This window comes from Macrotis lagotis, chromosome 3 (assembly GCF_037893015.1).
Source record: "Macrotis lagotis isolate mMagLag1 chromosome 3, bilby.v1.9.chrom.fasta, whole genome shotgun sequence".
Classification (NCBI taxonomy): domain Eukaryota; kingdom Metazoa; phylum Chordata; class Mammalia; order Peramelemorphia; family Peramelidae; genus Macrotis; species Macrotis lagotis.
In genome coordinates this window covers 100,880,624-100,889,316 of record NC_133660.1, presented here as the reverse complement: position 1 = coordinate 100,889,316, position 8,693 = coordinate 100,880,624, and the positions used below count along the sequence as shown (strand labels likewise).

The 8,693-nt window shown below is 34.4% G+C and overlaps 1 pseudogene; it reads right to left on the bottom strand.

The window, feature by feature from the left end:
- Window positions 1-6,249: 6,249 nt before the first annotated feature.
- LOC141516180 (transcription initiation factor TFIID subunit 7-like) lies at window positions 6,250-7,338 on the bottom strand (annotated as a pseudogene).
- Between the last annotated feature and the right edge of the window lie 1,355 nt (window positions 7,339-8,693).

Genomic DNA, 8,693 nt, shown 5'->3' with positions numbered 1-8,693 from the left:
AAGATAAATGAAAAACTAATTGAAAACTATATAACCCAATTCTAAAAAATGCCTTGACCAAACAACAAATCATAGAAAGAAGCAATAATTTATCCAATATAATGACAAGAGTGTGGGGCAGCTAGGTGGCACAGTGGATAAAGCACCGGTCCTGGAGTCAGGAGTACCTGGGTTCAAATCCAGTCTCAGACATTTAATAATGACCTAGCTATGTGGTCTTGGGCAAGCCACTTAACGTTGTTTGCCTTGCAAAAACCTAAAAAGAAAAAAAAAGAATGACAAGAGTGAGACAACATATCAAATTTTATGAAATGCAGACAAAGCAATCTTTAGGAGGAATTTTATAACCCTGAAGGAATGCAGAGATCATTAAATTTTTTATGCAACTAGAAAAGCTAGAAAAATGAGAAATTAGAAATCCCCAGTTAAATATCAAATTCCAAATCCTGAAAATCAGAATTTAATGAAATTGAAAATAAGAAAATTATTGACCTAATGAATAAAATGAAACATTGATTTTATGAATAAATTATCAGAAAGCATATGATTGTCTCAATAGACACTGAAAAAGCTTTTGACAAAATGCAGCATCTATTCCTATAAAAATTATAGAGCATAAGAATCAATTAATTTTTCCTTAAAATGATAACAAGTATCACACTTAATAAGGTAGAGAAATCTATCTTGCTCTAGAGGAAAAAAGGAGAGGAAAGGAATGGGAGAAAGGGGATGGGGGAGGGAAGGGGGCTGTAGATGTTAGAGGAGAGGGAAGATCATGGGAGATGGTAGCCAGATACAATCCATTTTTGAGCAAGGACAGGGGAATAGGTGGGAGGATAATACAACTAGCAATAACAACTGTGGGAAAAAAATATTGAAGCAACTTCTCTGATGGACATGATAAAGAATATGATCCATCCTAGAGGCAGAGTTGATGGATCTGAATGCAGACTGAAGTATACTTTTTTCCTCTTACTTTGTTTTTCTTGAGGTTTCTCTATCTTTGTGGGGGAGGGGAGATTATGTTTACTTTTACAACAAGACTATTGTAGTATTGTGAAAATTAATTAAATAAAAAAATGATAAGCAGTATCTATCTAAAACCATGATATACAATGAGCATAAGTTAGAAAAGCCTTCCCAATAAGATCAAGGGTGAAACAAGATGTTCCCTACCATTCAAAATTGAATGAGAAATGTTAGTTTTAGCAAAAGAATAGGCATTGAGGGAAACAAATTATCACTTTTTGCAGATGATATGATAAACTTAAAGAATCCTAGAGAAAGCACTAAAAAACTGCTTGAAACTTAATAACTATAGAAAGGTTTCAGGATATAAAATAAGACTACATATACCATTAGCATCATTTCTATACATTAACAACAAGTACAAGAGATAGAAAGAGAAACTTTTTTTTAGGTTTATTTTTTTGCAAGGCAATGGGGTTAAGTGGCTTGCCCAAGGCTAGACAGCTAGGTAATTATTAAGTGTCTGAGACTGGATTTGAACTCAGGTACTCCCGACTCCAGGGCCAGTGCTCTATCCACTGCACCACCTAGCCACCCCTAGAAAGAGAAATTTCATTCAGAACAACTGTAGACTCTAATGCATTGTTAGTGGAGTTGTGAATTTATCCATCCTTTCTAGGAAGCATTCTTTAATTATACCCAAAGGGCAATAAAACTGTGCATAACCTTTGATCCAACAATACCACTAATGGGTCTAGATCCCAAAGAGATCACAAGAAAGGGTAAAACAAAAACCTCACAGGAATAAAAATTTTATAGCAAGTTTTTTCATAGTGACAAAGAACTAGAAACTGAGGAGATGGCTATCAATTAAGTAATGCCTGAACAAATTGTAATATATGAATCTGGTGAAACACTATAAGAAATCAAGAGGGATAGTATTTCAGAATAGCCTGGAAAGACTTTCATGAGCTGATACTGAGTGAAGTGAGCAGAACCAGAATAGTATTATTCATGCTAACAACAACATGGGGTAATGATCAACTATGATGAACTTGAACATTTCAGCAGTATAATAATCTTGTGATAGACTATCCATAACCAGAGAAGGAAAGAAGCAACTGTGGGTTTAAATGCTGACCAGAATTTAATGTCTTCAGTTTTAAAAAGTAATCTTAGATATTATGTTTTTTATCCCTCTAATGATATTTTTTCTGGGTTTGGATTTGATTCTTCTCTCACAACATGATTAATACAGTTCTATGTTTAACATGGTTATTTATGTATAGCTTATGTAAGATTGTTTTCTGTCAGGGGAATGGGGGAAGAAAAAAAAAAAACCTTGCCAAGCTAGCAAAAAATGATTGTTGAAAACTACCATGAGGCAGCTAAGTAGGGCAGTGGAGAGTACTGACCCTGGAGTCAGGAGGACCTGAGTTCAAATGCAGCATCAGACACTTAATAATTATCTAGCTGTGTGACCTTTGACAAGTCACTTAACCCCATTGCCTTTCAAAAAAGAAAAAAGAAAACTACCATGGCATGTAGTTGGAAAAATAAATAAAATATTTGATTAAAAACAAATAAACAACTGTAGACAACATCAAATATCTGGGAGTCTACTACAGACCCAGGTACTATATGAATATAATTATAAAGTATTTTTCACTCAAATAAAACCAGATCTAAATCACTGGAAAAATGCTAGCTGCTCATTGGTAGTCTGAGCTAATATAATACAAATAACAATTCTTTCCAAATTAATCTACTTATTTAGTACCATACCAATCAAACTACCCAAAAATTATTTTATACAACTAGAAAAAAATGATAAGAAAATTTATCTGGAAGAACAAAAAATCAAGAATATCAAGTGAATACTGGGTCTATACCATGAAGAGATGATGCAAAGGGGTAAAAACATCACTTGTACAAAAATATTCATAGCAGCCCTGTTTGGAAATTGAGTGAATATCCTTCAGTTGGAGAATGGCTTAACAAACTGTGATATATGTATGTCATTATTCTATTAGAAACCAGGAGGGATGGGAATTCAGGGAAGCCTGGAGGGATTTGCATGAACTGATCCTGAGTGAGATGAGCAGAACCAGAAAAACACTGTACACCCTAACACCAACATGACTTGATCATTCCATCAGTGCAACAATCAGGAACAATTTTGGGTTATCTGGGATGGAGAATACCATCTCTATCCAGAGAAAGAATTGTGGAGTTTGAACAAATATCAAAGACTATTACCTTCAATTTAAGGGAAAAAAATTCATCTTATTATGTCATTTTGATATCTCTTATACTTTATTTTTTTCCTGAAGGACATTATTTCTTTCTCATCACATTCAATTTGGATCAATGTATACTATGGAAACAATGTATAGACCGGCAAAATTGCTTTCTGTTGGGGGAGGGAAGCAAGATTGGGGGAAAAATTATAAAGCTCAAAATAAATAAAATCTTTGGGGAAAAAAAGAATATCAAGTGAATCTATGAAAAAAAATTCAAAGAAAGTGGCCTAGCCTTGCCAAATCTAAAACTATATTATAAAGCAACAGTTACCAAGATTATTTGGTACTAAGAAACAAAGTGGTAGATATAGGGTAGGTTCACAAAACACTGTAGTAAATAACTATTATAATCTACTGTTTGATAAACACAAAGTTTCTAGCTTCTGGGTTAAGAACTCACTATTTGAAAATAACTACTGGGAAAACTAGAAATAAAAAGATAGAAAATAAGATATATATATATATATATATATATATATATATATATATATATCAACATCTCACACCCTATATTGAGGTTCAATCAAAATGGGTGTATGATTTAAACATAAAAGGTGATACATATACCAAATAGAAGAGTAAGGATTCATTTACCTGTCAGATCCTTGGAGAGAATAAGAATATATGACTGAAGAAGAGATAGAGAACATTATGAAATTCAAACTGGTAATTGTGATTTCATTAAATTGAAAAGGCTTTGTATAAACAAAATGAATATAACCGAGATTAGAAGCAAAACAGAAAGCTAGGAAATAGTTTTTACAGCCAGTGTTTCCAATAAAGGCTAATATTTATATATATTCAAATAACTGAGGCAAATTTATATTCAAGTCATTCCCCAATTGATAACTGGTCGAATGATATGAACAGGTATTTTGCTGATGAAGAAATTAAGTCTATCTATAGTTATATGAAAAAAATTCTCGAAGTCACTATTGCTTAGAGAAATGTAATTTGAAAAAAAAACTTAGATTCCACTTCATACCTAGCAGACTAGTTAAAATGACAAAAAAAAGGCAAATGATAAATGATGGAGGGGATGTGGGAAAATGGACACTAATGCAGTCTTGGTGGAGTTGTGAACTGATTCATTCATTTCGGAGAGCAATCTGGAACTATGTTCAAAGGGCAATAAAACTAAGCATACCCTTTGATCCAACAATACCACTACTAGACCTGTATCCCAAAGAGATCACTAAAAAATGGGAAAAGATCCACATACCACAATATTCATAAGAGCTCTTTTTTTGTGGTGTCAAAAAAAAAACATTAGAAATTGAGGGAATGCCCATCAATTGGGGTATGGCTGAATAAGCTGGAGTACATGAATATAATGGGATTTTATTGTTTTGTAAGAAATGATGATCGGGGGCGGCTAGGTGGCATAGTGGATAAAGCACCAGCCCTGGAGTCAGGAGTACCTGGGTTCAAATCCGGTCTTAAACACTTAATAATAATTTAATAATAATTACCTAGTTGCGTGGCCTTGGGCAAGCCACTTAACCCCATTTGCCTTGCAAAAACCTAATAAATAAACAAACAAATAAATAAATAAATATTAAAAATTTAAAAAATGATGATCAGACAGATTTCAAAAAAACCTGGAAAGACTTAGTTGTACTCATGCCGAGAGAAATGAACAGAAGCAACATTGTGCAATGATCAATTATGATAGACTTAGCTCTTCTTAATCACAATCAAAGACAATTCTAAAAGATCTGAAATGGAAAGTGCTATCCACATGCAGAGAAAGAACTATGGAATCTGAATGCAGATGAAAGCATATTATTTTTACTTTTTTTATTTGTATTTTGTTTTTACCCTTCACATAATTTTTTTTCTTTTTAGTTCTATACTTCTTTCACAATGTGACTAATATGAAAATATGTGCAACATGATAGTACATATATAGCTTATATCATATTACTTACCATACTAAAGTGGCAAAAATGATTGTTGAAAATTATCATTACATGTAATTGGAAAAAAATAAATAAATTTTTTAAAAAAGAATAAAGTTTTTTGATGCTAAGTTCATCATAGCATTTCTTTTAGCATAGTGTCTCATTGAATTTCAATGAGTTCATCTGAATGTTACTTTTTCTCTTCCAACTTCTTTTTTTTTGGTGGGGGGAGTCAAATCATTCTTTAATACAGTTGGAAAAATTGGAGCAAAGTATGAACAATTAACTTTGACTCATCTTGAATTTATAGGGTCCCAAAAGTTAAGCAAAACTCTTTATATGTATATAATATTTAAAAAAAAAACCTAGAAAAGAGAACAGCAATTTTATCAATCATGGCAGGGGGAAAGCAAAATGTAGCCTTATAAATTGCCAAAACAAGGTCTATTACTCTCTTAGATCATAAAAGATTCTGAGGTCATAAAATAACTTTTTGTTAATCCACTGAGTATCATCATTAATGAAGTAACAAATGAAAAGAAAAATGGAGACAAATGCTCAAATAGGAAACTGCTTCTGTTATAGATGTGAATAGATGAGACTCATATGCTGTGGCAGATTATCTACTATATATATATATATGTATATGACTTGCTCCTCTACATGGGAGGAGCTACCAAGAATAGTTGAGAAATTAAAATGAATGCAAAACAAGTTTTACAGTTTCTATCTTCAAATCTCCTTACTGAGTTAGTTCTTACCATAAAGTAACAATAAGTAAGAAGGAAGGGCCTGGAATAAATGTAAGAATTATAAAGGCTCAACTATTAATCCCCAAACTCTCCTGCAACCAGTCTTCTCATCTATCACCTTCTACTTATTAATATATATGTTTCTAGCAAAATAGTGTTACAGAGAAATAGGATAAATTCAAACTAGGCAACAAAAAAATGGTGAAATGTAAATGCAGTCAAATTACAATATTAACAATCTATATTGTCCTCAACCCAAAGGATGGAATGTGAGCCATTTAGCAATGTGAGGACAACAGGGACTTTGCATGCCAGGGCCTCTCATTTCTCCAGGAGTGTTTCAAGTTGTTCTTCTAAGGAACTGAGCTGTTCCTTCTCTCATTCTTCTTGCTGTTTGAGCTCAACCAGCAAAGCCTGAAGACAAGTCTTGAGTGCCAGGTTTTCTACTTTGATGATGAGATCTTCCTGTCATTTTGCTCACCCTTGGGTCTCTTGTAGTTTACTTTTCATCATATCAATCTGCTTCTGAATTCCCATGACTATCTGATTTGTTTCCTCATTTTCTTGGTGCTGTTCATCAGATTCATCAAGCTTGTCTTGTAATTGCCTCTCTAGGTCTTCTTCAATTTCAATGATGTTTATATCTTCATCATCATGAGGATCTCTCTCATCTTCCTCTTCACTACTGCTGCTAATATCATTAAATATCTCCTGAAGCTCATCATGTTCTGAGGAGTCATGGCCCTGCTTATGGTCAATCATGCCTGGAGAAGCAATATCTAGACCTGCTAGGGAAATCTGGTTGTCTGCTTCTTTAGTTTCATCTTCTGCAATTACCTCCCATTTGGCACTGACAGCTTCTGCATCTGTACTGAGAAGTCTTTTTACTTCTTTTTCCACATCAGGTGATTCAATATATTTCTTCTTGGCTGTCTTGCAAAATCTTCTCTTTCAGACATTCTTGAGTGGTAGAGTGATACCATGCTTCCAGATGAATTTCCTCTCCCTATCCTTATCTTTTTTTCTTACTCTTTTTGGATCAGTATAAGTAGTAGCAGCTGGTTCTTCCAGAGGTGGGTAAAGATCCCCATCAACACTGCACACAAGCATCTGGCAGATATCCGCTGTCTTGTAAAAGGTTTTTTTTATCTATGGTTTTCATGGATTCAGTAACGCAGGGCAGGTCAACCACATTCACAGCTAATAGGGCACGATCCACTCATACAATTCCATGACGTCCATCTGCATGTAATTCAATGGTCAATTTATCTTTCAGGTTCACACTTCCAGACTGTATATCCCTTCTCAAAGTGGAAACGTATTCTGGAGGTAGATGTAATAAAACTGACTTTCCAATTCATGGGGAGCATCTTCTTTGTTCTTGCTCATCTTTTGTTTTGAAACAGTCATTCCTTTCACCTTGCTTCACAATAAATGCTTGTAGCATTCAAAATCTTTCTGCTAGCCCATAATTTATGGGAAGATATGGTCTTGCACAGAATGGGGTAAATTGTGAACTCACAAAGTAGATCACAGACCTGTTGAAGTTCAACTGTGTGGTGACCCTAGGAAACACAACCTGGCTAAACCTCACTTTATCTTAAAAGTCTTGACTTCTGGATCTTGGAGGTCAAATGATCTCACATGAGTACGAGAGGCAAGCAACCTAAGCACGGCTCCTCAGCCTTGCATCTGAGGACGGAGTTTCTCTTCCAATTTCAAAGGAAAATGGAGGACCAAATAGTTAAAAAATTATCTCACATTTTAAATCCTGCAAATCAGTTTTCAAATTTAAAAAGTAATTGCTGTATATTTGAGGCAAATTAACTAGAATTACAAGAACCAAACAACTCTTAATAAAAGATAATTTTTTTTAATTCAAATTTATTTTTATTAAAGATATTATTTGAGTTTTACATTTTCCCCCAATCTTGCTTCCCTCCCCCCTCCTCCACAAAGAGAGCACTCTGTCAGTCTTTACTTTGTTTCCATGTTGTACCTTGATCCAAATTGGGTGTGATGAGAGAGAAATCATATCCTTAAAGACAAGAGAAGTCTCAGAGGTAGCAAGATCAGACAATAAGCTATCTGGTTTTTTTTTCTAAATTAAAGGGAATAGGCCTTGCACTTTGTTCAAACTCCACAGCTCCTTATTTGGATACAGATGGTACTCTCCTTTGCAGACAGCCCAAAATTGTTCCCGATTGTTGCCCTGATGAAATGAGCAAGTCCTTCAAGGTTGAACATCACTCCCATGTTGCTGTTAGGGTGTATGGTGTTTTTCTGGTTCTTCTCATCTCATTCAGCATCAGTTCATGCAAATCCCTCCAGGTATCCCTGAAATCCTGTCCCTCCTGGTTTCTAATAGAACAATAGTGTTCCATGACATACATATACCACAGTTTGCTTAGCCATTCCTCAATTGAAAGACATTTACTGGATTTCCAATTCTTTGCCACCACAAACAGGGCTGCTATAAATATTTTTGTACAAGTAATGTTTTTACCCTTTTTCCTCATCTCTTCAGGGTATAGGCCCAGTACTGGTATTGCTGGGTCAAAGGGTATGCACATTTTTGTTGCCCTTTGGGCATAGTTCCAAATAGCTCTCTAGAAGGGTTGGATGAATAAAATGGTTAATTCTTTCTATAATTTGTTTTTTGGTCCACTCATTTTTTAAAATGAGGTTATTCAGTTTCCAATTTGTTCTGGGTCTATATCTCCTTGGCCCTGTATTGCATATAACTTTTATTGCATTGTGATCTG